Raw genomic sequence first — 8,074 nt, forward strand, 5'->3', positions numbered from 1 at the left:
TAAACACAACACAATATTTCCTAAACTCATTAGGATATCTATTACTTATAGCCTAAGTAACTTCAAGTTTATCCAACAGTTGTGCATATTTTTGAAACATTGTATCGATATTAATGGCATCCTGGAAGTGAGCTACAAGCATCTTTTCACTCACTGCTCTCATGCAATTTGCCTCTTTTTCCCCTGGTTTAGCTCCACATGATTGCAAGCTACTTTCTCCTTTACAATGGCCAAGATCAAATGCATGTGTCTCTAAGTCGTTTATTTGGAATGACCCCTCATTTTTAATAATTTCATTAACTTCTTCGTCGGTCGGATCATAATACGGCATCTTGAACGAATTCGCCTTTGATGCACTCACAAGACCCTAATCATTGAAGCCAACCAACCATGCATAAACATATTTTAAAATACGTAAAAATGGATATCTATTGATATTTTACCTCGAAAACTAGGTCTCGAAGAGAATCTGATAATAATGTCATAAAATGACAACAGTCCCTGTATAATGGATCATCAAGAGTCTTTCTGCCGATTAATGTGAGAACCATGCGTCCATTAGATATCATCTCTTCAGAGCGCATTCTTAGAAATGTCGTAAAATCTTTTTGGAATTGATTCTTATAAGCCTTGTAATCACTTTGAGAACTTGAACTTGTTATGTACACGCTAATCTTTTTCTTCTCCAGTCCTTCCGGAACCTTACAAGACCAAAATTCCATTGTCATAAGCTTAGTACCTATAAATAATTTTAGATATCTAAAAGTAGAAAGTTTTTTTTTGCTAAAAGTAAAAGTAGAAAGTTATAACTCAGAGCAACATTATTGGTAGTCCCAACATTGATCCTTAGTGTTTTTGGTGTGGGACCCACCAACTTTTTGCTAGAAACTTTGTTCAAATGTCACTAATTAAGTAACGTCCCAAGGATTGTCCCTAACTGTTTGTAATTGGTTCATATTTAATTTTTTTTTCTTTTTTTTTTAAATCAGAAAAAAAAAAAAAAATTAAGGACCAAAAAATGTCCCAACAGATAATCATGCTCTAAGTACTTATGATACCTTTCAGAGGTAATGAAGACTGTAATTTGAATGAATGAAATGTAGACTATTGCGAGGGAAGAGCCTTGAGTAAAAGGAACCAGGTACTCCAGAGACAAAGCATGGTGTTTTGCTTGTGAGCTTTTCGTTGAAGAAACTTATGAACTTGAACGTCGTGTTGAAATCATTACCAGGGAGATCGTTCAGACAACAATCAATATCCGGCGGGTTTTGGTTTCGTTCTTGACATAACATACTGATTGTGTTAATGATCTCAGACATGAACAAGAACGTGTTTTGTCCCGAAGAACAGCCCAAATCAGTTAGTTTAATGCATTCAGGAAAGTCCAAGTTTGTCATCATTTCTTTGGTGTTTTTAACCAATATGGGCTTGATCATTGATAAAACTCTTATCTGCAGAAAACAGCGAAAGAGGCAAATATTACTTTGCAAATTGTTTCTTTTAATTATCCCTTGCTTGCGCTCGACATTTACGTTTATACTTTGTAAATATTTAGTTTTACATGCAAATCTTACGAAGTCTAACTAGTTGGAGTATAGAATATATAATGAAATATTAGTTTGTGTATGCATGTCTTACAAAAATGTAGGAAAAAATATATAAGATGAAAGAACCTGAAGAAGAGAGTTGGTGGCGTAACTATTGATTAAACAATCTTGAATTTTGTAACAATGAATGTCCACAAAAATTATGTTTAGCTATCAATTGCACCTTGCAAGGTCGAGTCCAAAAATTCTCTTGGAAGCTTTTCTCACAGCAACCGTTTCCTGAAACTAAAAATCAAACTTAGAAAAAAGCAATTTGGTGTCAAACAAAGGATTGAAGAAATTACATGTAGACGTGAATACATGGATTCTCTTTGTTGAGCTTCTTACTTTAACGCATCAGTCATTCCTCGCGAATCTGAAACACAAAGAGATGAAAATCTCTGTCTCCAAGCGATTAACAGAGACGGCGATTACTGCGTACTGTTGCCTCGTCTAGTTCCATTATCAGAATCCTTGAAAATTTTGCTGAGAAAACCAATTGATGAAGCATTTACCCTCGTGCTCCTCCAACGGAAGCAGCTACTACATACATTCTAACTCGAATCCGTTTCTGGATTTGGCACCTAAAGATGTGAAAGAGCTCAGAAAACGATTGTGGCCGAGGAATTTTCGTCTTTAAAGAATTGATTAGTGTATTGAGATTACATACTTTTCTTAATTTACATTAGACAAACTGAGAGTTTCGCTGCCACTCATTAATCAAATTCTAGAAATATATAGAAATAGAGAAAAATATATTGTCGAAAGAGGAGAATCGTGGTTAGTGGTTTAGGGTTCATGCAAAAGAAATTGTTGCTACAGTTTCTTTCTTAAATATTATTTTGTTTTAATTGTATTTTAATTAATTTTGTAAAAATATTATGTGGCAAATTTTTATTGGTAAGCTGACTTGTGGTTTAGTATATAAAGGATCATGACTATAACAAAATGTTATGGTTTGATTGAGAGAGGCTACCCCTCATTCACTTATTTATAGAGGTGGCACATGTATTCCACACTGAGGTTTTTCAACAGAATTCTGTTTTTTTTTGAACAAGCAACAGACAACAGTTCTATTTAATATTTAAGATATTTCTGAGAATGATTGCTATATATAGTATAACCAATAATTTAAGATATTTATGAGAATTATTGCTACAGTATAACCAATAATTTACAAGTATAATTAATATAAATATATGTAACCTTCATAATAACTCTAGTTTTCTCTTCAATATATAATTTCTGATTTTTGATTAATATCTTAAACCATTATATTATAAGACTGTGGAGATCCTGATCTAAACATATATAATGTGAAGAAAATCCACAGAGTAAGGAATTAAGAACATTTAGAAGATAACTGTTTAATAACTATTCTTTTCATTGCTGTTATAAATCTCTCCAACCACATCCCACCTTGGATCCGTTTCTTAGCGACAACTATTCTGTTTATTTCTTTCTTACCCCATCATGCTGAATAGTAGGGACCATCAGTTACCAGCCTTCCATTTTTCTGTTTTTTTCTTAGCTACTTGGTTCCTTTTTATATAGTATTTTGTAATGGTCACGCTTAAGATATTATAATTACAATGTTTTAGTTGATTAGGGAGATAATGATGAGAAATCACCTTATTCCCTTTATTTATGAGGTGTGACATCTTAAACCCGAAACACGCCGAGTTGTAACAAAATACACTACTCCAACATTAATACCCAATCGGTATAAAAATTTGCGGTGAATTTTTTGACTTTTTGAAAACTCATATACTATAGTCATAGATAGAGAATCAAAGACGATGCAATTTGACACTGGTCGTAAAGTAGAACTATGGCGAAGATCATGAAGAATAAGCATGCGACCCCCACGAGGTTCTTAATAAGATTATGCATTCATTATAACAATATTTTTTTGTCAATTTTATAATGAAATCGTATGTGCTAAATTGTAGGCGTTATCCATACGTTAACACATAAATTTTGAGAAAAAAACAAAAATATGAAAATACTGTTTTAATGTATAGTTGCATCATTCACTAAAATATAATGAAGGTCAAAGAAGTTTGGAACCTTTGTTGTCTCAGTTTCTCTAGAAAATAATGATTTTATAGTGGTTAGTCCACTAATTTATGGAATATTATGAGTTTTACTAAATTAATTGACAAAAAATTAAAACGATGCCCATGTACCATGAAAAAGAGCTTAATATACAATAATACAAATGTAGAATGTGTTTAGAAATTTTTAAAAAACACTAAAGATCATAGGCTTCAGTATATAGAGCATTTACGGAAAATTAAATATTTTTGTACGGGTTAAAATTTTGAGAAAAATCAAAAATATGAAAATACTGTTTTAATGCATAGTTACATCTTTCACTAACATATGATGAAGGTCGAAGATGTTTGAAACTTTTGTTGTCTCCGTTTCTCTAGAAAACAACAATTTTATAGTGGTTAGTATACTAATTTATGGAGTATTATGAAGTTTTACTAAATTAATACAAAAAATTAAAACGATGTCCATATCCCATGAAAAAAGAGTTTAATATACATTAATACAAATGTAAAATGTGTTTATAAATTTTAAAACAACACAAAAGATCATAGGCTTCAGTATATAGAGCATTTACCAAAAAAATTAATATTTTCGTAGGGGTTAACACATAGATTTTGAGAAAAATTTAAAAATATGAAAATTTTGTTTTAATGCATAGTTTCATCATTCACTCACATATGATGAAGGTCAAAGAGGTTTGGAACCTTTGTTGTCTCCATTTTTCAAAAAAATAGCGATTTTATAGTGGTTATTCTACCAATTTAAGGAGTATTATGAAGTTTTACAAAATTAATTGACAAAAAATTAAGACGATACCCATGTACCATGAAAGAGAGTTTAATATACAATAATACAAATGTAGAATGTGTTTAAAATTTTTAAAACAACACTAAAGATCATAGGCTTCGGTATAAAGAGCATTTACTGAAAAATTCAATATTTCTTAGGGGTGTTAACACATAGATTTTAAAAAAATTAAAAAATATGAAATTACTGTTTTAATGCATAGTTGCATCTTTCACTAACATATGATGAAAGTCAAAGAGGTTTGGAACTTTTGTGTGTCCGTTTCTCTAGAAAATAGCGATTTTATAGTGGTTAGTCCACCAGTTTATGAATATTAAAGTAATTGATAAGATTTAAAAAGATGTCTATGTCCCATGAAAGAGACTTTAATATACATTAATAGAAATGTTGAATGTGTTTAGAAATTTTAAAACAATACTAAAGATCATAGGCTTCAGTATATAGAACATTTACCAAAAATTCAATATTTTCATAGGGGGTTAACACATAGATTTTGAGAAAAATTCAAAAATATGAAAATTATGTTTTAATGCATAGTTGCATCCTTCACTAACATATGATCAAGGCCAAAGAGGTTTGAAACCTTTGTTGTCTCCGTTTTTCTAGAAAATAACAATTTTATAGTGGTTAGTCCACCAGTTTATGGAATATTAAAAAGTTTTACTAAACTAATTGACAAAAAATTAAAACGATGTCCATGTACCATGAAAAAGAGTTTAATATACATTAATACAAATTTAGAATGTGTTTAGAAATTTTAAAACAATACTAAAGATCATAGGCTTCAGTATAAAGAGAATTTACCAAAAATTCAATATTTTCGTAGCGGTTAACACATAGATTTTGAAAAAATTCAAAAATTCAAAAATACTATTTTAATACACAGTTGCATCCTTCACTAACATATGATAAAAGTCATAGAGGTTTGAAACTTTTGTTGTCTCCGTTTCTATAGAAAATAGCGATTTTATAGTGGTTAGTCCACCAATTTAGAAAGTATTATGAAGTTTTACTAAAGTAATTGATAAGATTTAAAAAGATGTCTATGTCCCATGAAAGAGACTTTAATATACATTAATAGAAATGTTGAATGTGTTTAGAAATTTTAAAACAGCACTAAAGATCATAGGCTTCACTATATAAAGCATATACCGAAAAATTAAATATTTTCGTAGCGGTTAACACATAGATTTTGAGAAAAATTCAAAAATATGAAAATATTATTTTAATGCATAGTTGTATTCTTTACTAACATATGATGAACGTCAAAGAGGTTTGAGACTTTTGTTGTCTCCGTTTCTCTAGAAAACAACGATTTTATAGTGATTAGTCCACCAATTTAGGGAGTATTATGAAGTTATACTAAATTAATTGACACAAATTTAAAACGATGCGTATGTCTTATGAAAGAGAGTTTAATATACATTAATATAAATGTTTAATGTGTTTAGAAATTTTAAAACAGCACTAAAGATTATAGGCTTCAGTATATAAAACATTTACCGAAAAATTAAATATTTTCATAGGGGTTAACATATAAATATTTAAAAAAATTCAACAATACGAAAATACTGTTTTAATGCATATTTGCATCTTTCACTAACATATGATAAAGGTCAAAGAGGTTTGAAACTTTTGTTGTCCCCTTTTTTCTAGAAAACAAAGATTTTATAGTGGTTATTCCACCAATTTAGGGAGTATTATAAAGTTTTTCTAAATTATTTGACATTAAATTAAAATGATGCCCATGTCCCATGAAAGAGAGTTAATATACATTAATACAAATGTAGAATGTGTTTAGAAATTTTAAAACAACACAAAAGATCATAGGCATCAGTATATAGAGCATTTACCAAAAAAATTAATATTTTCGTAGGGGTTAACACATAAATTTTGAGAAAAATTCAAAAATATGAAAATTCTGTTTTAATGCATAGTTGCATTATTCACTAACATATTATGAAGGTCAAAGAGGTTTGAAACCTTTGTTGTCTCTGTTTTTAGAGAATAGCAATTTTATAGTGGTTAGTCCACCAGTTTGGAGAGTATTATGAAGTTTTACTAAATTAATTGACAAAAAATTAAAAGATGCACATGTACCATGAAAGAGGGTTTAATATACATTAATACAAATGTTGAACGTGTTTCTCAATTTTAAAACGACACTAAAGTTCATAGGCTTCAGTATATAGGGCTTTTACAGAAAAATTAAATATTTTCGTAGTGGTTAACCCATAGATTTTGAGAAAAATTCAAAAATATGAAAATACGGTTTTAATGCATAGTTGCATCATTCACTAACATATGATGAAGGTCAAAGAGATTTGAAACTTTTGTTGTCTCCGTTTCTCTAGAAAGGAGCGACTTTATTGTGGTTTGTCCACCAATTTAGAACCAATTTAGGGAGTATTATGAACTTTTACTAAATTAATTGACAAAAACTTAAAACTATGCCTATGTACCATGAAAGAGAATTTAATATACATTAATACAAATGTAGAATGTGTTTAGAAATTTTAAAACAACACTAAAGATCATATGCTTCAGTATATAGAGCATTTATCAAAAATTCAATATTTTCGTAGTGGACACATAGATTTTGAAAAAAATTCAAAAAAATGAAAATTATGTTTTAATGCATAGTTGCATCATTCACTAACATATGATGAAGGTCAAAGAAGTTGAAACCTTTGTTGTTTCCGTTTTTCTAGAGAATATCGATTTTATAGTGGTTAGTCCACCAATTTAGGGAGTATTATGAACTTTTACTAAATTAATTGACAAAAACTTAAAACTATGCCTATGTACCATGAAAGAGAATTTAATATACATTAATACAAATGTAGAATGTGTTTAGAAATTTTAAAACAACACTAAAGATCATATGCTTCAGTATATAGAGCATTTATCAAAAATTCAATATTTTCGTAGTGGACACATAGATTTTGAAAAAAATTCAAAAAAATGAAAATTATGTTTTAATGCATAGTTGTATTCTTCACTAACATATGATGAAGGTCAAAGAGGTTTGAAACCTTTATTGTCTTTTTTTTTCTAGAGAATAACGATTTTATAGTGGTTAGTCCACCAGTTTAGGAGTATTATGAAGTTTTACTAAATTAATTGACAAAAAATTAAAATGATGCCTATGTACCATGAAAGAGAGTTTAAAATCCATTAATATAAATGTAAAATGTGTTTAGAAAATTTAAAACAACAGTAAAGATCATAGGCTTCAGTATATAGAGCATTAACCGAAAATTCAATATTTTCGTAGGGATTAACACATAGATTTTGAGAAAAATTCAAAAATATTAAAATTTTGTTTTACTGCATAGTTACATCCTTCACTGACATATTATGAAAGTCAAAGAGTTTTGGAACCTTTGTTGTCTCCGTTTTTATAAAGAATATCGATTTTATAGAGGTTTGTCCACCAATTTAGGGAGTATTATGAAGTCTTAATAAATTAATTGACAAAAAATTAAACCGATACCCATGTACCATGAAAGAGAGTTTAATATACATTAATACAAATATAAAATTTGTTTAGAAATTTTAAAATAACACTAAAGATCATAGGCTTCTGTATATAGAGCATTTACCGAAAAATTCAATATTTC

The 8,074-nt window shown here is 29.2% G+C and overlaps 1 pseudogene; it reads right to left on the minus strand.

The window, feature by feature from the left end:
- Window positions 1–52: 52 nt before the first annotated feature.
- Window positions 53–2,049, minus strand: LOC106315355 (annotated as a pseudogene).
- Between the last annotated feature and the right edge of the window lie 6,025 nt (window positions 2,050–8,074).

The sequence above is a fragment of the Brassica oleracea genome, chromosome C9, assembly GCF_000695525.1.
Source record: "Brassica oleracea var. oleracea cultivar TO1000 chromosome C9, BOL, whole genome shotgun sequence".
In the NCBI taxonomy this organism is placed as follows: Eukaryota; Viridiplantae; Streptophyta; class Magnoliopsida; order Brassicales; family Brassicaceae; genus Brassica; species Brassica oleracea.